Source organism: Equus quagga, chromosome 2 (genome assembly GCF_021613505.1).
Source record: "Equus quagga isolate Etosha38 chromosome 2, UCLA_HA_Equagga_1.0, whole genome shotgun sequence".
In the NCBI taxonomy this organism is placed as follows: Eukaryota; Metazoa; Chordata; class Mammalia; order Perissodactyla; family Equidae; genus Equus; species Equus quagga.
Genome location: NC_060268.1, coordinates 151,598,475 through 151,621,709, shown reverse-complemented (window position 1 = coordinate 151,621,709; position 23,235 = coordinate 151,598,475). Strand labels below are relative to the sequence as shown.

Below are 23,235 nucleotides of genomic sequence, written 5' to 3'. Positions count from 1 at the left end.
AAACAGACAAGGCATCAGTGGAGGCCTGACCCTCCCAGGCAACACCATGACATCGTGGGAAAGGCCTGTTTAGAATAAGCAACTCCAATATATTACAATTTTTTAAAAGTAGGTTATAGAACAGGATGTATTACATGGTCTTATTTTTTTAAATAATTCTGCATTGAGAAAAATTTGGCAAGATATAAGTAAAATTTAATAGAGATGATTTAAATTTTTTCTTTTTGCTTATCAATAGATCCTAATGTTTTTAGAATCATATCTTACTAGTAGAATATTTAAGGGAAAATAAACTTAGTGGCACAAAAATGATATTACAAACATCACTCTATGTTTTGTGCTTTATAAATATGAATTATATCAATACTTTTGTGATTTACTCTCTTGGAAAGTTCACATGAAGTTCCTTGCTAGTTGCATGACCTGTTACAGAGGGTGCTCTAGAAACATACAGGCTAGTGTTTGCTTACAAAACTGAAAGTCCTCACTTCTCACACATGTTGGCTGCCAGGCTTTTCTGTCACAGTCACTAAATCTTGGCATTTAGCAACCCCTGGGCACATGAAACCCTGGGTGAGAGAGTTCCTCTGGCCTGGCCTACAGAAGCTTAGACAAGAATTGCCACAGAAGCATCAAAACAATAGAATGTGATGTCGTGGGCATCCGGGGGGGAAATAACGCTAGATTGAAATGCATTTTTGCATCATTGATTTTCCCTGTTGATTGAGCCCTGTTTATCTCATTTGGCAGATCAGCCTCAAAGTGCATGAACTATTTGTGCCTCATTGGTTTCCAATAGATTGATTTTGCTAGGATTGCGAATTGGCCATCTTGAATGGCAGTGTGCAGAAGCCGGCTCTGGCTCAGCCTCAGGGTCACAGGGATATGGAACAACAGCAGCTACTGCAGGCACTGCCACTGGAAAAGAGACTGGAGGGCTGTTCTAAGGCCACCAAGACAGCAGTGCCTTCAATCTTTTCTGCAACCAGGCAGGATGAAATATAGATCTAGAAGGAAGGAAACAAGGGTCATCTCTGCTCTCTTTTCCTTCTCTCTCATATATTCTCCTTGGCATCTCCCGCCTCTTTCCCCTACATCCTTCTCTCTGTCACCTTAGTCCCCCTTCAAAAGTAAGAAAAATAAAGGCACTATTTTAAAAAGAAAAACGTAAAATAAATAAATTTGAAGACTAGTTTATAAAACAGAGAATGCTGAACTCCTTACAATATACTGAAAAAGCAGAGTATAAAACCGATCATGTAGCATGCCATGGCTTTCTAAAAAGTATACATAGGAAAAAAAGATTAAAAGGAAAAAAGCAAGCCAAACGGGGAGAGTGGTAGCTCTTCACAGTAAGGATATGGGTAATTTTCATTTTTTTCCCTTAAACTTTCTTGCATTTTCAAAATTGTCTGAGATGAATAGCAGTATACTTATCCTCAAAAAATGTTTATAAAATATATAAAGTGATAATACACACATAAATTAATAAAGTGGCCCATGCTTTTCGTTCAGCAAGGTGTATTGGCCTCTGTCAGTTAAAATAACAGAAACCTAACTCAAGATAGTCTGGCAGTTCCTCAAAGTTAAACACAGAGTTACCATATGACCCAGCAATTCCACCACTAGGGTATACCCAAGAGAAATGAAAATATACATCCACACAAGAACTTGTACATGAATATTCATAGCAGTATTATTCATAATAACCAAAAAGTGGAAACAACCCAAATGTCTATCAACCAATGAAGGGATAAAGAAATTGCTGTCACACATACTGTGGAATGTTATTCAACCATAAAAAGGAACAAAGTATTGATACACACCATAGCAAGGATGAACCTTAAAACATTATGCTAAGTGAAATAAGCTAGACACAAAAGGCCATATATTGTATGATTCCATTTATATGAGATGTCCAGAACAGGAAAATGTATAGAGATGGAAAGTTTATTGCGGGGGACTGGGGGGAGAGGAAATGGAGGGTGACTGCCAACAGGTGTAGGGTTTCTTTTTGCGGTGATAGAAATGTTCTGGAATTAGATTGTGGTGATATTGCACGACCTTATGAATACACTAAAAGCCACTGGATTGTGCACTTTAAAAGGGTAAATGTTCTGGTATGTGAATTACATCTCAAATTTTAAAAAGTGTGTCTATCTCACTGTCTTGTAAATGTCTATGTATTTATCGATCTCTCCTAGTAGCTTGTGATCGTCTTGAGAATAAGGACCTGTCTTGCTCTCTGGTTCTCCAGCACTGGGTAGCGGACCTGGAACAGAGTAGGCACATGATATGGGTTAGCCGAATGATTTGAGAGTTCTCTTCCCACAATCCCAGGGCTACCTGGCTGGCTCTGCTCCCCACCCTCAGTGAACTGTCCAGGTGTTAGAAGCCCTAGTCCAGGTATAGTAGACTCTGGAACCAAAGAATGGAACAACCTACGGTTTGAATACTAACTGGTGGAATCACATTGTTTAACCCCATTGAGCCTTATCCAGGGGTCAGAATGAATTGAACAAAGGAGCTGCCACTGACCCTTCAGGGGTCCTTACTTTCCTCCTGTTGGAGGGTTCACTATGAGTAACCCTCCTTCTTTGGAGGTGGCAGCCTGGGCTGCAACGGATGCTGGGATCTGGTTCTAGCATGTTTTCTGGTTCTGCTGTGCTTCTAATCAGGATCAAATGAAGAAGTGTTTGGTTCTTTCGGCCTAAAGGAGGAAATAGGTGTCTCTGTGCACTTCTCCCTTGTACAGAGTCCAGCTGCTCTCACTCCCTTGGCTGTGGGATGTGATTCTTTTAGATTACCCCTTTGCATGGACAGAGCCAGATAAACAGGTAGGCTATGCAAGCACTGCTTAGATTGCCAATTTGAAGAGGGCTCCCAACATCCCTGGAAATAGGTGACTTTCCGAGATCTCCTCGCACAGAAAGCCCTGTACACTTGGATGACTTGTTCGGTTCAGCCAGTTGGGGAAGCGGGAAGTAGGATCCCTGAGGGGCATGGCACTGGGACTAGATATGGTCACTAAACTGCTGTTCACAGAAATGGGTCAAGGTAACCGAAGGTTCAGGAGACAGGGCAGGCCAGTCTGGAGACAGGACAGACTTGTTGAGGTAATGGAGAAAGGACTGACACTTGATAGGTACTCGCCATCTTCCCTTCTGCCCTTCCCCCACACAGCCTTCAGCATCTCCTCTTGATAAATGTGACAAAGTGTTATTAACCTTCCCAGGGCACCCATGTGACTCAATTTGGCCCTGTGAAATGAGTTCCCTCAGTGAACTCTTCCAATCACCTCTGACAAGCTTCCAACAGCCTCCAGAATGTCAGTTATTCCCTTAACACCATTGTTGTTGATTTTTTAACCTTGTTAAGGTTACATTAGTTTAGTGAGGCTAGTTGCCCTATTTCTGAAGTTGCAGTATTTTCTCCTCAGGCCATTTAATGATCTCCCTTCCTCCCTCTTGCTATCTCTCACTTTCTCTTTCTCTCCCCTGCTTCCCTGTGCCACGCTCTTTTTCCTCCTTTCTCCCTTCTTATTCCTCCTTCCTGGCTTCCTTCCTCCTTTATCTTTCCAGCCTCAATCAGAATGCGTCTCTCAGAGTTGTCAGCTGTATCCACCAGCCCCAAAAATGGTTTTCCCAAGTAAACACTTCACTGACTAAATTACTTCACAGTAGTAAGTCTTCTAAAGTAAACTCAGCAAATTCTATTCAGTGAAGCCCCTGACCAAGATCTTCCAGCAGCTGCCTTCAGATGGCCCCACTCTGCTTAACCCCCTCTCAAACCCCTGACCTAGGGCGGGCACATCCACTGATACAGTGGAAGTGGAGAGAAGTTTATTCTGTACTTCTGATTTCTCTCAAAGGTCCACCCAGGTCAATATTTTAAATGTCTTATTTCGACTTGAGCATAACACAATCTCAAGGCCACACTTTATGCACTTGGTCAAATACACTACAATTGTATAGAATTGGGATTCGATTACGTATACATGTTTTCATCCAAGCAACAACACAAGACATGCTGGAGCAAGTGTTTTTAGATTGATAAACAGAGGTCCGGTGACTAGACCCTTGGGGTGACTGATTCATGCTCATCTCGGGCCTGCTCCTCAAGCACAGCGATCCCCATGGCTCCTCGCATTTCTACCTGGCCCCGTAAACTTCTCCTGACCAACCTCCATCCATCTCAGCAAAATTCCCTAAAGCAGCATCTGCCAGCACTGACCTCCAAGGAATGTGGAATTCTTGGATCTAGTGTTCCGCGATCTTCAAATCAGTTTTGTGCCCCCTGGGCACAAGAGTGTAGATTCCTTTTTTCTCGGTAATTAATCAGTAAGAAACAAGAGAATTGGTTCTTTAAGGAAGTTTGGTTCTTTCTACTACTTGCTTCACTTTCTTCAAGATACTACAAAAGTAATTAGGTACAAATAATTACCAGGGTTTTAGTGACATAACAGCTAAAGTCTGGAGTTCATAATTCCTTTGTCTCATTTGATTTTCTTCTCTCCTAGACTTCTCCAGCTGATGTGTCTGAAAATGACCATGGTCAATCTTTTGGGTAACTGGGGAAACAAGTTACCGAAACCAATGCATTTTAAGAAAGCACCTTTCACAACTTGGCCTCCTAGTAATATCAGTAATAATATCCACTTAGTGAGTGCTTACGTGTCAGGCAGTGTGTAAGCACTTTACACGTGTGCTCTCATCTACAGCTCACAAGTAAACCTTAGGAAGGTTGTGTTTTCCTCATGTTACAGATGAGGGACCCGAGAGCTTGCACAACAGTTTCATATTAGGGCACTGAAGCCAGGATTCTGCCCACAGGCTTAATCACTATGCTTACCGCCATCTCTAGATCATCTTGTCTATTCCCTCTCTCCCAGTCTGTGTGACTCTGAAGATGGAGGAAAGGAAGCTCTGGGCCGTCCTCTGCTGCCTCTTTCCCCAAGTCCTCCCACTAACGGCCTGCTTAAGCGATGATATCTATGATCCTGGTTTGTGTGTTCCACGTTCCTGCCTGATATTTTTATTCCTCTCCAACAGCGGAAGGACTGCTGGGAATAATCTTATGCACATGAAAAAAAAAAACGAGGAGTTACTAATAAGATTAAATTAAACTTAAGCACATTTTTAACAGTGTGTAAAGCACAGCGCTAAGCACTGTTTGAGATGAGCAGACACAAGCCAGGACCTCATGGAATTTACAATCTGGTGGGGAGAGAGGATGAGGAATAAGACTACACACATATACACAGGAGTTCTCGCCAAATATGGTAAATTCCATGAGAAAAGAATAAATGAAGTGCTGTAGGGCTGGAAAGCAGAAGTGCTTATACTTCCCTGGGGAACCAGGCATGAGACTGTGTCATTCATATAAGAGGATGGTTTACTCCAGGCTTGGTCACTGATATACTGATAAGGCCTTGGTGTTTCTCCTCCCCAGGACAGGCCACATCATTTACAGGGCCCAGAACAAAATGAAAACGTGTGGCCTCTTGTTAAATAGTGAAAAATTTCAAGATGGCAAGAGCAGAACAGTCAACCAAGTGTGGGACCCTCCTCAGCACAGGTTGCATGCCTGTGGAGCTGGCCTTCCCTGGGCCTCTGCTTCCCGTTACCTTTGGGACGGAGGGAGCCAGGTCTCACCAGCACCCAGCACAGGGCCTGCTACTCAGATGAATCAGTGAATGATTGGACACAAGAATGAATTGACAAGATTACACCTAATGATCTCTTGGGTTGCTTTCAGTGTTAAAATGTTATTAGACCATGATTCTGAAGACTTCTTGGAGGAGACATTTGAAATGCGTCTTGAAGGATAGTAGGATTTTTCTTTCTCTCTTTTCCCCTCTTCCCTTCCCTTCTGTCCTTCTAGTATTTTTCCATTTATCTCGTAAACCCGGATGACACACAGACTGAAAGTAGCAGAGGAGTTCGACATTTGGGGGATGACTGGAAGACTTATGGCTCACTTAAGATGCCTTGAGGCAACTTCCCACTTATATGGATGGCCTTGTCTACAGATCACATCTCCACAGGTAGTTTGGTTTTTCATTTTAAAATTATTATTGAACAATTTGATAGATGTTTATGAAAAAAATCAGAAAAATATCAATGAGCAAAACATAATCATTCATAATCCCATAAGAAATAGTTTTAATGGGATTGCAGCATAAAACTAGTTTTCAACCTACTTTACCACTCACTAATATATTATGAACATCTTTATGTGTTAACGCTTTTTCATTCTTACTGGCTGTATGATATTCTGTCATATGGTTGCCCTGTACTTTTTTTTTATCCAATCCACTCAAACTGGACATTTGAATTATTTTTGCTATTCTAAATGGTGTTGCCCTGAATTTGCTGGGTGGGTAACTTAGTTTTTCTCCCTGTTGTTTTCCTCCTCTGTGGATAACCTCAAGATAACAATAGTCCTCCCTCCTGGGGTTGTTGTGTGGGATCAGTCAGTTAATGCATGTAAAGCTCTTAGCACAAATACAGAATAGTGCACAGCAGACTAGGCGTGCTTGATAAAAGCCTTTTGATTACTTTATAGGCCCATGAGGCACTGTCTTCTCTAGATGGTGGACGAGGTTAATAGTCGAGCCTGGGAAGCCTGATTCCTAGTCCAGTCTTCTTTGCAAAACAGTAGGATGAGGAGCAAGTCGGGGGAGGTCTGGGCTGGGGGCTCCCTAGATTGAGTCGTTTTCTAGTGGTGTCTTGTCACCTCAGTTGTAGAGTAGGCTCCCAGGCAGCTAAGAGTCTTCTAATTTTTTTTTCTTTCCATAGCAGAGGATAGCAGGTGCACAGCAAAGACTTGTCACTGTTCCCTGACAACTAAGAACCTTAGCAGATGTGTTCCCCATCAGGCTGTGCAGTCAAGCCCTGCCTTTACCTAGCCACACACAGCCTGTTGCTCCAGGAACGTGCTCTGGCTGAAGATTCTTGTCAAGGACAGCTGACAACAATCAGTTGTGTTTGATCCAAGGGATGATTGCCCAACCTTCAGGGTGTCCCAGGGATGTGGGAAGCTAGGTGTGGAGGGAGCGTGTTCTAGGCCGGCTACTTGCTGGCCCTGTGACCTTGGGCCTCTGATTCTTTTTCTATAACACTGAAGGGATGGAGGAGGTCAGGATGCAGTGCAGTGGTTAGCTCTGAACCCTAAAAATCAAAGCACTCTTCTCTCTACCTGCACATTACCCCGTTTTATTTTATTCACTCTACTTTTCACATTGCAGATGATCTTGTTTACTTATTCACTTGTTTATTTGTTTGTCTCTCTCACTAAAATGGAAGCTTCACACAGGGAGGCGTCTTGCCCATCTTGTTTTCTGCAGTAACCCCAGGGCCCAGCACATGTCTGCCATGGAGCCCCTGAGCAAGTGGGTGGTACATGAATGAAATCTCAGAGCCTGGGTTCAAATCCTGATTGCACCGCTTTCTGTGTGACCCTCATTAAGCCACTTAAACCTACACTTCAGTTTTCCCACTTGAAAAATAGGGATTTGTAATAGTGCCTCTCTTATAAGGTTATGAGGATCAAATGAGAAAATATATAGGAGGCATTAAGCACATTGGCTGGTACAGAGTGTAATAATCATAGTAGCAAACATTTTTGCAGCACGACGGGCAGGCCCTGAGCTAAACGCTTTACCCACGTTAACTGTATTAATCTTTATTATATCCTAAGAGATAGGCACTATAATACCATTTTACTGATGAGCAAACCAGAACACAAGGGTTAAATAACTCATATGCACTCCAGACACATTAGCTGTTATTTTCATGCCTCCAAGCTTCCTTCCCAGCTCCCAGTGGGCGACCCCTCTTAAGGACCACAGGGCCCGCGGGACCGACCTCCGACCCAGGCCGCGGCCGGCCAGAACAGAAAGGGTTACTGGATCCGCGCGCGCGTTATCTGCCCAAGATCCGCGAGCCCGCGGGCCTCGCTCACAATGCCGCGGGGCGGGGCGGCCGGGCCCTTCCTCGCCTCCCATTGGTGCACACGCCCTTTCCTGTCACGGTTGGGCCCGGCCCCGCCTCCTGGCCCCGCCCGCCGCCTGGGCGCCGCCGGAGTGGACAGTTCCAGACGCATGCTAATGAGGGGGCGGCCGCCGCAGCCCATTGGCCGGCCGCGGAGTGTCGGTGAAGTCAGCGCCGAGTCCCAGAAAAACAGAGCGGGGCCAACTGCAGCGTGTAGTGCGAGTGGGGCAGGACGCGCGCAGCCCGCCCGCCCGGCGACCCGCAAGGTAAGCCAGCGCCAGCCGCCCTCCCGCCCGCGCTCGCCTGATCGGCGGCGGCGCCGGGGGCGTGCGCCGGCCCGGCCCCCGCGGGCGGCGCCTTTGTTCCGCGCTTGGAGGAGGCGCGTTTAAAGGGCCAGCTATTGGAAGGACTTGGGGGACCCCCTCCCCCAGAGCATCCCTGGTAGTCACGGGGAAAACCGTGGTCCCCCTTGGCCGAACCCTCCTTCCTGCTTGTTTGATGAATCCCCAGTCTTTCAAGGAAAGTTCCCCAGGGTGCGGGGGTTCCGGGGATTAAGGGTTTTTTTTAAGTGGGTGGGGGTACGTGCGATCATGGCCTCTGCTAGGAGACAACGTCCGCTTGCTTCAGGCTGGCTGCAATATGGGTGGGTGGAGGAGACATCAAAACCCGGGTGGGTTTGCGCTGTAAAGTGAAACTACCGAGGAAGGGCTCCTCTGCAGCAGCCAGAGGAAGGAGGAGGGAGCGAGCGGCAGGATGGAGGCATCTCAGGTGTGTTCATTCATCAGCATCCCCCCGGATGAGAGGGCGGCGGGAGGGGCGCAAGGACGACTCGTCTGGCCTAGGACCTGCCTGAATGAGCGAGTACATGTGTGTGCTCCTTCATCCCCCAGAGTGATTGGCAGCATCTTGCTAGGCAGCTTATCACCGAGAGAAAGCAACTCCTCTCTCCGAATTCCCTGGGCATCCCCGGCTCTCCCCTGGCTGCCTTCCGACGTGGCTTCCTTGATAAACGGTAGCGCCATTCAAGATAGAGGGGAGAGAGGCTTGAAGTCGTTATATTCCCTTCATAGGGGAACGTGCTGTCGAATTCTGCATCCCCGTGCATCCACTGTCGTAAGATGGCTTTGAAATTCACCAGTGCATGCTTTCTTCAGCCAGACAGAATTTATTACGCTGTTATATAGCTACATAAAAGCAGAAGGGATCCCACCGAGCGTGGCTCGTTTTATCCAGACCCTGGGTTTTCCCAGCATGTTCTGGCTGAGCCTTTGGATTTTTGTTTTAAATTGAGCGCTGGGATGCTCCTGTTGTCACAGGGCCGACCTGCTGAAATTGCTCGAATTGATTTCACCGTCAACAGGAGAGATGTTCGTCAACTGGAGAGAGGTTCGTTTAGAGACATCATGGAACCTATCCGGCATGTCAGGCCTCTGACATCAACCCCACTTGCGCCCTTGTTCCTCTCGTAAGTGGAGGCCAGGGATGGCTTGTCTGTTTCCACTCCCTCCTTGGTTTTTGAGCTCTAGATTCAATTTTGCGTTTTTGGTTGAAAAGGTGGCTTCGTGGTTGATTGAAGAGAAGGGAGTGGATTAAAAGTGGGGTGAGCAGCGGGTGGGGACCGCAGCCTCCGTGACAGAAAACACATGCTGGAGATTTGGGGCTCCAGATATACAGCCCTTAGAGACATAGGTGAGATAGATGGCTGTTTAGGGCGTGAGAGGTGTGTGTGTGTGTGTGTGTGTGTGTGCACGCGCGCATTTGTGTGTTGGCTGTGACAGAGGGGTGGAGTAGGAGGATGCTGCCAGCAATTTTCTACCCCACCCTCTTGATGCTGCCTTAAATAGCTCCTTGCCAGCCAAGCTCTGACTTGATGTCTGATGTCTCAGGCTCTTGGCCCCGGGGGATGGCACGGAAGGGTTGGTCCTTTGGCACCTTTACCCTGGGCATTGGTAGAGTGGATGGTTAGGAAAGGGTTAGTCCTCCAGGGGTTGCAGAGAGCTCACTTCTCAGCTGGAGGGCCCTGAGTTAAACTAGCTCTGGTGACTTCCCAGCAGGGTATTAGCAACCAAAAAGAAATGCTTTCTACCCCATGGGGTGTAGAGATGGGAGGGTATTGCCATCTTCTGTTCCACACCCACCCCACTTTGGCCCTTTCTTCCTCTCACCTGCTTTCTTTTATTCTAGTTGGAGAGTTTCTGTGAACTTTTTTGAAGGGATTGGGAATATTGGGGGGTGAGACAGAAGCTATGGGAAAGGAGGTTCAGATGCTTCTTTCTGGCAGAACAAAGAACTGTTCTGCTCCCCCCCTTTTTCCCTCTCCAAAATAGAGTTCAATATAGATAGCAGAGTCTGGAGTTTTCTTTTCAGAGAATGAATGAGCAGGGTTCAGGAAAGAAAGCTTTTTATTAGGCAGCATTAGTAATCATCTGGTCATGCAAACTTAGCTCTGGACCCTTCCCTGGACATGGAAATAGATTTGCTGTAGAGGGCACTCACTGGTAATTTAGAATTTAATCTGTTTCTATGAAAAAGGGAACGGATGGTCACAAAAAGCTTTGGTGGAAGAGCTCTGGACCAAAGGTAGGACAGCTGACTTTGATCCTGGCCACCAGCCTGCTTTGGCCTCCTGGCTTCTGCTCTCTGGGCCTGTGTCCTTGTTGGTAAAGTGGAGGGCTTTGGAGCAGACCGTTTTCTGGGGTTCCTGTGAGTGTTGCTGTTCTTAGATTCACACGTACCGTTCGTGATGGCTTTTCTAGATTCTCTTCTGTTTGCTGAACTGATGTTAGATTCACAGTGTTGCTCAACGGCATGAAAGAAGTGTGCCAGGACTCAGGCTTCTGTTGGATTCAGACTCACCTTTTCCTTGACGAGTGCAGTTCATGAGGTTTTACTGTATGTAAGTAATTCAGAGCTAGAACAGCCCAGAGTGAGAGGCACAGACCCTCAGAGTGGGTGGTTGGCTGGGGAGATGAGGTGGGGGGGGTGACAGAATGCTGAGGAAAGAGTTTCTATAGTTCATTCTTTCTTCCTGTCTGTTTAACTCACTGCTTTATTTATGATTATGCAGGTGAAGGTTTAGATATTTAGAACATGAGAATTGGAAGTGATCTCTGTGATTGCCAGGTTGAACTCCCCTTGCTGAGGAATTTGAAGGGTTGAGAGGTTTGGCGATTTGCCCAAGGTCACACAGTTCGCAAGATGGAGAGCTGGGGCAGGAACCCAGGTGGATAGATCCTAGGTCTTGTGTGTTAGATATATCTCTTAAGCCCCCTCCTCTCTCAGAGAAATGATTCTAAGATGGAGTACAGTGAGGAGGAAATAGGGGCAGAAGAAGGGAGAGTGTAGAAACAGACCAGGTAGGAGGTTGGGAGCAGGTCAGGTGAGAAAGGGCTTGGAGGAAAGAGGGATGGAGCTGGAAGAGGGAGGCGCTGTCAGTTGTGATATGGCGGATTTCTTTGGCCCTTAGAGGGAAGTAAGTAAGAAGAGACTTGGTTTAGACAAGGGTTGGGGGTGGGTGGACTGAGAGTCCAGCCTGGGGCTGGGACTAACTTTGAGTCTTCGTGGGATCTGTCTTCTTGACTGGCCCTGAGCTAACATCCGTGCCCATCTTCCTCTGTTTTATGTGGGACACCTGCCACAGCATGGCTTGACAAGCCGTAGGTCTGCACCCGGGATCCGAACCGGTGAAGCCTGGGCTGCCAAAGCAGAACATGTGAACGTAACCCCTGAACCACTGGGCCAGCTCCGAAGTCCCAGATTTTTTTAATGCACAACAAAAATAGTTTTCCATGGAATTTCTTTTCAGCTCAAGCAGCGTTTTCTCCTCTGACTTTCATTGGTGCTTTGCACGTTTTATGAGATAGTGTTTTACGTACTCCCTTTTCAGAGGAGATACTTGGATGTGACTGATTTACTGAATTCTTGCTCATTTGCAGGAAGCTTCTGGCCTGAGATCTGAGCTAAGCCTCAGAATGTTTCAGTGAGCAGTTAAAGAGCTGTGAACAGTGGTTAACCAGATCAGTAACCATTCAAAGGGAAGGATAAAAAGAGATAATACATGAAGTCTGTAGCCCAAGCCAGTAGCTGGCCTTGAACAGTGTAGTTTACTTTGGCTAACTCTTCAGGCCTAGGAAGTGTCTCCGTGATCCTTTAGTTGTTCCCTCTGTTTGTGTATGGTTAGGCAGGTGTGTCTGGCCCTGTATCTTATGGTCTTCCCATCCTTCTTTTCCCACATCTCCTTCCTCTATACATTTTTTTTTCTCTTTTCGTGTTGTATCTTTCTCCTTGCCCTCCTCCCTGATCCTTTCTTTACTGTCAATAATATAGCTTTGTAGTGTCATTAAAATGTTGTCTTTTCTGTTCTTAATTTGAAATCAGTTGAGTTCACTCTTTTTGAATGTGTGTATGTGTGTTTTACACATAAAACAAACAAACCAAACCCAATTAAACTGCTTTTTACTTCTGTGTGGCCTTGCCTTGAGTCCTTTCCCCCTTCTTCTGTGGTCAGCGGTGGCTCCTTATAGAAAAGAAAATTCCCAGCTCACTGTCATGTGGTTATAATTGTTTTTATAACAAAAACAGCTATAACAATAGAAAAAGTTTCCACCCCTGTATCGTGGACACAAGGGACACCCTCTCCCAAGAGATGTGCCCTATATCTTGACTTCCTTCCATGGAAAGAGTGTCTGGAGTGTGTTCTCTAACAGAGGCCTGTCCTCTAAGGGGTTGGGGGTCCTGATGGGGAAGCTGAGGCTCTTGCTGGTGATTCTGGTAATGCTCAGAGTTGGAGGAGGAGGGATAGGCTTATGGCCAAGAGGAAGAATAAACTGTGGTGGTTTTTCTTTGTTTCCCTAGGCTGAGCTAACCCGTCCGGCAGTAGCAAGACCCAGACCCCTTTGGAAAAGAATGAGATGCTTCTCAACTTTCTGATTAGTGTTGGTTGGGACCCAAGAGGTGTCTCGTGGTGACATAGGGACGGTAGGCAGCCACCCACAGGTTGCTGATGTGAAGTCCCCAATGCTTTGATGGATGCATGCTATAGTGCTTTGAACTCTTCTTCTGACTTATTAATCTCAGAGAAGATTGAGTCTTGATGCTGAGTGGTCAGTGGATCGTTTAGTGTCTAAAGTGGGCCTCTCAAAGAAGAAGTCACCTTGGAGTCTCCAGTTTTTATGTTAACAATTCACGTGAATTTTGTATTCTGTTCTATAATATGTCTGTGCTGGTTTTAGTATAAAAGTATTTAAAATGCTTTACTGTTGCTTACAATTGATGGTCCAAGAAAATGTGGTTTATCTTGGGCCTTCACTTGTCTGTACCCACCCTAAATATGCACAGCAGGCCCTTACCCCAGCCAGAGAAGCCAGCAGTGGGCAGGCCTCAAACCTGGTGGTGTTGAGAACTGCCTGTCCAGCCTTTCCCCCAGCTCTGCCAGACCTGCTGGTGTCCCAGCGTTCAGAGCTCTTCCAAGTTCCTGAGACAGGTTTTCTCCCTGGTCTTTGTCCCTTCCCCAGAAGGCCTTTTTCTCCCTTGCCTGGCTGACTCCTCCTTTCATACTCCCCTCACAGCTGAAAGAGGTGCTTTTCTTTCTGCATTCGCCTATCAGGAATAGCTGTCTGTCTTCTGTCTGTCTGTCCCCGTCTGTCTTCTCCACCAGATTGTGAGATCTGGCAAGAGAGAATCTGTATTTCATCTCTTTTTAAATTAAATTTTAATTGGCATCAAAGTCGCATATATAGTTTTAAAAGTCAAATAACACTTCAAATCTTACAAGAGGGCTGTGTCACCCCACCTGGTCCTGCTGATCCAGTCCCCAGAGTCAGTCACTGAATGTGATTTTGCTTCAGTAACAAATTACCACCAACATTGTGGCTTAAAGCAACACAAATTTATATTACACTTCTGTAGGTTACAAGTCTGAAAAGGGTCTCATTGGGCTAAACTCAAGGTGGTAGCAGGGCTGTGTCCCCTCCTGGGAAGAATCTCTTTCCTGCGTCTTCCTGTTACTAGAGGCTGCCTGCATTCCTTGGCTCATGGCCCCCTTTCTCCATCTTCAAAGCCAGCAGTGGCCATTGGAGTCCTCCCACTGCCTCACTCTGACCTTCTAACATAGTCACATCTTCCTCTGACTCCCTTCCTCCTCTTCCCTCTTCCACTTTTAAGGACCCTTGTGATTACTTTGGGCTCACCTGAATAATCTAGGATAATCTCCCTATTTTAAATCCAATTGATTAGCAACCTTAATTCCATTTGCAACCTTAATTCCACTTTGCCATGTAGTTCCTTTCTAGGTTCTGAGATTAGGATATGGACATCTTTGAGGGGCCGTTATTCTGACTACCACAGTTACTTCCAACTCTTTTAGCTGTTTCTCCTGATAGTACTATCATATTTGTAAGTTACCTGCTTACAATGCTGTTTCCTGATTGTTCATTGTAGATGTTATATTTTATGATCTACTGTGGATTAGAGGAGTCCTTATTCCTCTCTTCCAGTCTCCCCTCCCCACATACTTCCCTTCCTCCCTGCCCTCCCATTACTGTTACATCACAGTTTTTGGTCACGTTGATATTCAAGGCTTACATTATTTTGGCTGTGTAAATAGTGTTCATGGCTGAGCCATGTAGTTGTATTATAAGGATATTTCCTTTCTTCTATGTCTTTTTTTGAGTTAATAATTGCTTTCTTCTATTTAGTTTTCTATATAATTATTACTAATTCCCAGAGTCTCTGACAGCATTTTAAAACATCTCTTTTATCACGTATGTTCCTTTTTATTTTATTACATTTTTTTTTTTCTCTTGGAGATCTCCTCCTAGACGCCTCCATCCTTCTCCTCTTCTGGACCCACTGACCTCTAGGCCTCTAGGCCTCATCCTGGGATTCCTTCAGCTTGTCCTGGGCTGGATGCACTGTTTCTTCTTTCTTGATATATTCCTCCAGGAATTTCTGAGACAGAGTCTGTGGACGCTGATCACCTCAAACTTGCATGTCTGAAATGTTCTTTTTCTGCATTCACACTTGCTTGGTGGTTTGATTTGCCTAGAATATTTGGTTGAAAGCCATTTTCCCTTAGAATTTTGAAGGCATTGCTCGACTATCTTCTGGGTTCCAATATTGATGTCAAAAATTCCAATGCCTTGCTGATTCCTGGTCATTTATGGGTAACAGGCTTTTTCTCACGGAAAGTCTTAGGATATTCTCTCTTTCTCTGTATTTGAAATTTTCTTGCTTTGAAAATTATTGTGCTGGGTCCTTGGTGAGCTCTTTTGATCTGAAGACTCACATCCTTCAGTTTTGGGAAATTTTCTTATATTTTTCTTTGACAGTTTTCTTTTCTTCATTTTCTATGGTTTGTCTTTCTAACACCTATTAGTTGGATATTGGACTTACTGGGTTGAGTTTGTAATTTTAAAATCTTTTATTTCTGGTTTTTCATTTTATTTTCATTTTACTTTTTGAGAGATATCTTCAGCTTTATCTTTAATGAACCCTTTTGGATTTTTTATTTATGCTTTCATGCTTTTGTGTGAAACATACTTGTGTGTTTTATTTTCTAGGGCTCCCTAGTCTCTGCTCACTTTTCTTTTTTTTTTTGTAAATAGCATCCTATTATTCTTGTTTTATGGGTGCCATAAATTCACTTAAAATAGGTGTTTTTTGTGTGTTTCTGGTGTTTTCCTGTTGTCCCCTGTGTTGTCTTTGTTTCCTTTAAGTCCTTTTTCTGCTTCTTTTGGTTACTGTATTTCCCACTGGAGCCGTCCTTCCATGTATGCGGATCCTTGACTGTCCATTTATATTTTATGTGGACAACAAATTGCTGATTGGGTATCCGTGCAACAAGGAAGGCTTGTTAACTTCATTGCAGGGTGATCTAGCAGAGAGTTCCCCTTTTCTCCCACTGGGGACACCTAAATGTCAGTTCCTGTAGATCTTTTCTCTGGGGATGTTGGGTTTTCCTGGAGAGGAGTCTGCCTGAGGGGTGTAACAACCTGGTAGTCCCGCAGTCTGGGAGCCTTGATGGAGAAGGAGGCTGGGTACCCTGTTTGGCGGACTTTCATTCCATCCATTTTGTGAAAGTTTGCCCCCTCTCTCCCTTCCTCCTTCACCTGTGTCCCTCTCTTAAATGTGTCTGAATCCAGAGAGTCTCTGGTGTCATTTGTCTAAACAGGGAACCTCCACCTTCTGCTGACTGAGGGAGGGAAGTCACCAGGTTAAGCAGATTGCAGAGGGACCCTGGGGTCTGATTGCTCCTTGTACAACTTTTAGCAGGCTGTCCTCTCTTCAGCCGCCTCCTGCTTCTCCCCTCACAGTCCTTGGTGCCTCCGGTTCCTGAGCCTTCTTCTGTTTCTGTGGTGTAAGTTGCCACTTGTTTAGTGGTTTCCTCCCCTGCTTGCACTTAGCAGGGCAGACGAAGCAGAAACCCAAATCAGCTACCGCATGGCGATCAGCCCTCTGTTTTCCAGAGTTCTGTTGACATATCTTGTCTGCCGTTGTCTCTTTTGTATTAAAAAACAAATTCATCTGCTGTCCTTTTAGTGGAGTTCTGAGAGAGAGCAGAGATAAATATGGGTGTTCAGCCCTCTGATTTGAACATAAGTTTGTTTCATCTCTTTATTCAACCCTTAAACCAGTGCCTAATATATAGTATACTCCCAATAAATGTTTGTTAAATGATTGAATGCATGTTTCTAGGATGGTATGCATATAGTTAGTCACGAGATTTCAAGAGGGTCCCAGATATACACTCTTACAAAAATAAATCCATTGTTTATTCTGAGATAGACATAATAACAGGCAGCAATCCTGCCTTTCTCCCCATGCAGTGAAGGATAAGAAGCACCGTGAGACAGCATTGTAGATGGTTGGGCTGATGAAGGATGAGGCCCAGGTGCTATCTCCAGCCCCATCACTGACTACCTGGGTCACCTTGAGAAGTCACTTACCCTTTCTGGGTCTTGGTTTTCTCAGCCTTAAAATGAGCTGTTGGTCAAGATTTGATTCAGTTCACTGCCCTGAGTACCTGCTGTGTGCAAGGCACAGTGCTAAGATCCTTCTCGGTATCTCTTCTAAGGCAGCCAGTTCAGTATTTTGTACATACGTCTGCATGGCATGTGTCACACTGAATTGATTGTGGCTGGTTTATCTGTCTTTCTCCTGATTGTAGTTCAGTGCCTTGCACAGAGTAAGTACTCTGCAAATGTAACCTCTTACTCTTTCTGCACTGTGGGCTCCGTGTGAGGGCCACACTGTAGTCATCTTGTATCTCCTGTGTCTGCCACAGTCCTTGGTGCATAGGAGGCATATGGGAACCTCTAGGTTTTTCCACTTAGAAGGAGTACGCACATCAAGGAAATATGAAACAGTTTGCTCTGCCAGAATCCCCAGAACCTGCTCGGAGATCAAGGCCTAGTTCTTTGGGAGTCCAGCCGCACGCTCCCTGGCTCGCGTATGGAGCTGGGATGCTTGAATGTGTCGATATTAAACTCAGCAGAGGCAGCAGCTCTGGACCACAGCCCTGGCGCTAGAGGATTCTTCCCCTCAAACAGATCACCGTCGTGTATTTGTTTAATCGGCCTCACACTGTTATGAATTAAGATCGGATTCATCTTAACAAAGAAAATGAATTACAGATATAATCCTGTGTTTATAGTGTTTAAAAATGTTTAAGTGCTTTTTCATAACTTATTTTGGTTTTTCTAAACCTGTGAGCTAACGCGCCAGGACTAGAAAGTGGAAATTTCAGGGAGACAGACTTAGCTCCTTAGAAGAACTTTTCATCATGAGAGCTATTCCCCGCGGTACTGCACTGGGAGGCCCTGAGCTCCTTGTCAAGCCAAGGTTAGATGTCCACTAGCTAGGGGACCTGGAGAATCAATGCCTGTGTGGAAGATGAAGTTGTATTAGAGCACCTGGAAAGTTCTTTGCTTTTGATTTGTTCAATAAATAGTTATTAAGTACCAACCGTAGACCAGGGGCTATGCTGGGCTCTGGGAATACAGCTGTGACTGAAGAGAAATGGCACCTGCCATCCTAGAATTTAAAGACTAGAGCTGGACTTTCCAACATGGTAGCCACCAGCCACATGTAAGTTTAAATTAATTAAAATGAAATACAATTTGAAATTCAGTTTCTTGGTCACACTAGCCACATTTCAGGTGCTCAGTAGCCACATGAGACTAGTGGCTGCCATACGGACAACACAGATATAGAACATTTCTATCATCTGAGGAAGTTCTCTTAGGTAACATTGGGCCACAGAGCTAAGATTCTGTTTCTAGACCAGGCCATCTATGATTAGCTTTGTTTCACAGTTGAAGCAGCTGAGACATAGAAAAGCCATTTGTTTAAGGTCACGTGGCTGGGTGGGCGTGATCTGGGAACAGATCTCTTATCTTGGAGCTTGACTTTTCTCTCCTGGAAGTGAGATAGGGGAGCAGAGTGACTAAGAGTAGGGTCTCTGCATTCGGGCTGCATGGGTTCACATCCTGGCTCTGCTGCTTTCTAGGGCAACTTACTAGTCTGTGCCTCAGTTGTCTCACCTGTACAATGGAGAAAATGATAGCACCTACTTCACAGGATGGTGCAAGTCTTTAGAACTGTGCCTGACACATAGTGATCGCTCAGTAACGCTGGTTGCTGTATTGAGAATGAGAAGGGGTCACAAGTTATTGGTAGAGTCAAGGAGGTATTTTCAAATAGTGCACCATGGAGTGGAGAAAGAACATTGGCCGGCGAGGCTATGTTTGTAGAGCTGGCTGACCACCTGGAGAGGGACACATAACTGACTGTTTCTAAGCCAGGGGCTGCTTTGGTTGTATGAGCTGATGTAAAAACGCCAGCACTCTGCCTCCCAGTACTGGTCACTGGTGCTCTGAACAGGGATCCTTTTGATGTTTCCTTCCTCCTGGTCTGTCTTTACCCACAGCCCTTTCTCCTGTCCCCAAGCATTTCTTCTCCCCTTACTACGTCTCCGCCTTGGAGAGGTGGAGGCATGGACATTTGCATCCCCCCTGTGCAGCAGAGGGATGTCCAGAAGAGAGAAAGGACAAAAGTCCAGGTAACTTAGCACTTGGATCTTGGTCTTTACTTCGAGGTTTTTATCGCTTGGTGGTTTGCATTTCTGTCGGTGCTCAGTCTTGCTAGCTGGTCCATCTAATGTAGCGTTGTGTTCTAGAGGTGCCCCATTTTGCTGGGTGAGGAGAAAGAGAGCTCTGATGTTAGCCCCAGGGGTGGGAGGGTGCCTCATTTGATAGGTGAAGCCCTGCTTGCCTGGGGGACTTTAGTTTAAAAAGTGCTTTGTAGCCACAGTCTCATTTCATTCATTAAACAAATATTGGTGAACACATAGACATGGGCCTCACCCTCCTGGAGTTTATTTTCTCATTAACGTCAAGAGGGCTAGGCTCTTGTCTTCCCCAGCAGACATTCAACAGTTTCAGATTTTGAAGAAGAAAGGTTTTACTGTGACAAAGTGTGTGTCAGGGGTGGGGTTAGTGAGGGTGCTCTCGATGTACATAACTCCTGTGGCATCTCACCTCACTAGAGTGAGGCACACGTGGCAGGAGGAGAGAGAGGCCAGTGACAGACCTGAAGTAGGTGTGAAGTAATGTCAGACCCAGGAATGATCTATGAGGAGAGTGTTCCTGGCAACCTGGATTCTCACTGTGCCGTAAAAATATTGCCTCAATACCGATACCAATGATCAGGAGTATGGAGTACTTGTACCTTAACCTATAACTGGCTCTGCCAATCTCATTCCTGTTGGGCATTGATTTTCCTTCATCATGGGTGAATTTCTAGTTCTTAGCCACTGTAGCAGGAATGACCACTTAGTAGATCCCGGAATTGTCCTTCTGCCGGCATGTCAATACGAAAACTCATTATTCATTTATATAATGCCTTATGCATTGATTATTAACATATGCCTGTAGGCCAGCCTTTGAGCTGGTTTCCCAGTATGCGGGGTCACCAGGACGTACCTTGTGAAATCCAAACAGTTTCTCTTATTGCATGGCATTTGAGCAGTTTCCTTGACTGACATGTAAATAGATAATTCATCTGCAGGTTGCTTCTCTACTTAGAGTTTGTCTTTAGTTGGGGCATATCTAGTATTGGCTGATGGTTTCCTGTGAGCACAGAGTGATGGTCAGGTTTGTAGTTGCTTATAATGAATTGACGGAGGGGTGGAAATGGAAACATATTTGTGGTACGTAGATGTTAGGGAGTCTTTCCAAGGCTGCTGGAACATATACACTGCTGACTCTCCTGTGCCTGGGCCTCTCTTTATAGACAGTGCATACAGGAGGCTGGATCCTGAAACCAAGGATGAGGTCAAAAAGGCCAGAACTAGAGCTGGGAGATCTGAATCGCTGCCCCAGTGGCCTGGCAGTGGGCTTGAGAGCGGGCCAGGGATGTGGATGGAGAAGCCAAGGGAAAGTAGGAACTAGGCTCCTTTAAGCAGGGCAAAATGAATAGAGGCTCCAGAGAAAGCAAAATACTAACAGGGACAGAAAATAGAGTGGCTGGAGAGAGCTGGGACTTGGGAGAGCTGAGGGCCTAAGCAGGGTTTGCTGGTGATTGCTGAAAATCAGGTTGCCAGGCCCACGAGCCTGGGCCAAGGCAGTCTCAGGCCTTTTAGGACTATTTAGTGTTAGCTTTATGGAGCCTTTACGTTGGACATGGTTCATTAGTGAGCCAGCACTGGCAGGTGTGAGGGGGTGAGCCCCCCCAGGAACTGGGGAATGTTAGTCATGCCTGAGCACTGATAGAAGATATGGCTCCTCAAGACAGCTGCTGCAGGAGGAGGCCCGCAGCCCACCAGCCTGCATTATAGACTACGGTCTTGGTGTTGTCTTTAATTATTAAAGTCATGGCCTATTTACATACTCACCTGAAGCATCATTGTGAATAATTTTCCCTTCCTGGGGTCAAAGGAGCTCTGGTAGAGAAGTGGTTTTGCCGCTATGATTCTGGATCTCCCAGGTTGCTCCCTCAAGGAATGTACACCTGGGCAACCAGGAAGTCTGGAGGATGCCCTTGGCAGTTGGGGCACACCTCCATGGACTGTCTTGCAGATTGGCATTTATTTAGTGTAAATCCTAAATTCAAGGCATATAGGGTGTTCCTCTCCACTGTAGACAAGGAAGAAACAGTGCTGTTACAAGATGTAAAATATTTAACACTCTCTTTTAAAAATTAAACTGCCCAGGAGCCTTTGATTGGTGGTGCCCATGGCAACATGCCTGGTTTTCAGGAGTGTCTTCCTGTGGCTTTTGGGCTCCTCAGAAGGGGTGGGGGCCTGCTCCTGGCAGGACCGGCTGGGAGGCAGAGAGCCACCTGCTCTGCTTGGCCCAGAGCTGGGCAGTAGCGGGGCTGAGTGACCCCTCCAGAGGTACGAAGCTGGGGGTGGTTTATTTTGATAAGTAGACAGGTGTAAGGGGGAGGAGTAGAACTCATCATCCTTTTTGGGCTTGTTCATTCATTTTGTTTTATTGGCCTCTGTTAACCCCTGGCACTTAGCTTCTCCGTCCAGCCTCCAGACTTTTGCCCATGAGATTTCCTTAGTCTGGAGTGCTCTTCCCTCCCTTCACTTAGTGCTGTTCATCCTTCAGATCTTACGCAAAGCAGCATATCCTTGGGGAAGCCTTCTCTGACCCTCCTGAGCAGGTTAAACTCTCCTGTTTGAGGTTCTCATGATTTGGTGGTTCTGGACAGAACCTTCTTCACAACCTCTGTCTCAGCTGCTTTGTTACACTTGTTTGGAAAATCATTGCTCGTCTGCCCGCACTGCCGGTCTGTAGAATCCATGATGACAGCAGCAAGGGCTGTGTCTTGTCACCATTCTATCCCCAGTGCCTAGCATGTGCCTGGCCCACAGGAGGTGCTCATTATTTGTGGAGTAAATTAATTCATTTATTAAGTTTAGTTTCTGTACTAGTTTCTGGGAATACAAAGAAAGTAAAACACCCCTTCTATCTTCTTCTTGTTCCTAACCTGGAGCAGTGGGCGGGCTCTCAAGATATCCATTGAGGGGCAGGAAGAAAACATTATCAGTTAAAGTTCTGTTATTGTTTTAACTCAAATATAAGAAAGATTTAACTTTCCTATTAACAGTAGCGCAGATTTTAAAATTACCTTATAAGTAAATAGGCTCAAAGCTATTTTACTAATAGGAGATACGATCAAAAAGTTTGATGACCACTGGTCTGGAAGGAGAGTTAGAGACATGAAAGGGTTTTTATGCCAAAGTGTGATGAGCACTAAGTTAGGACAGGTACAGGGCACAGTGGAGGCCACCAGGAGGGGAGCTGGAATGGACCAGAGGAGGGCATTCCTGATAGAGGGCAGAGGACAGAGCACATGCAAAGGTAGAGTGGCATGGGAATGCTTAGTGCATTCGGAGAGGGGCCAATACTTTTTTTTTTGAGGAAGATTAGCCCTGAGCTAACATCTGCTGCCAGTCCTCCTCTTTTTTGCTTTTTTGCTGAGGAAGACTGGCCCTGAGCTAACATCCGTGCCCATCTTCCTCCACTTTATATGCAGGATGCCTACCACAGCATGGCCAAGCGGTGCCATGTCTGCACCCGGGATCTGAACCGGTGAACCCCGGGCCGCTGAAGCGGAATGTGCTAACTGCTGCGCCACCGGGCCGGCCCTGGGGCTGGTACTTTAATAAAGCTGGAATATGAGGCAAGAGGAGGGCCTGTTAGATGCCCCTACTGGTATTGGGAGAGATTGAGAATCGGGAATACCAAAAACGGATGAGACTGGGCCCCTATCTGCAGGATGGACATAGTCTAGTAGGAGAGAGAATTGTGCAAATGTGCCGTAGGAGAGAGACAGCACAGTGAGTACCTGGAATCAGAAGAGGGTGGATATTTTGGTCAGGAGGGATCAGGCCTGGTCATGCATTCCAAATCTACCACACCCAAGGTCACACGGCCACTTCTCCTCATTGTAGAAAGAGAAGGGGAGAGGGCTAGGGACTGACTAAGCCTCTTTCAAAGACCATCTCAGGGTTAGGCTTCCTGTGAAGTTCTCCTTCATCTACTCACACCCAGTGAGATTTTTGCCTCACTGTGATTCAGACCCCTCTGGGGACTGTATTTTCTGGGTTACAGAATTGTATATGAACAAGAAAATGGCATGTGGTCTATGTAAATATGCATATTTGGTGTGTTGACTTACCTGTGTAATCATACATACCCCTTTCTTTTCTTTTTTTGTTCTTAAGTCCCAG

General features: G+C 45.8%; 1 protein-coding gene across 33 annotated transcripts in view; it reads left to right on the top strand.

Annotated features, from left to right (window-relative positions):
* Positions 1-8,152: 8,152 nt before the first annotated feature.
* The window catches only part of SORBS1 (sorbin and SH3 domain containing 1), a 218,827-nt gene continuing 203,744 nt past the window's right edge, over positions 8,153-23,235 (top strand). For 29 of the 33 annotated variants that reach the window (XM_046652429.1, XM_046652426.1, XM_046652431.1 and 26 more), the window contains exon 1: positions 8,153-8,260. The gene's annotated coding sequence lies outside the window, so the exon portion shown is untranslated. The other 4 variants (XM_046652400.1, XM_046652399.1, XM_046652396.1 and 1 more) reach the window with 4 other exon arrangements.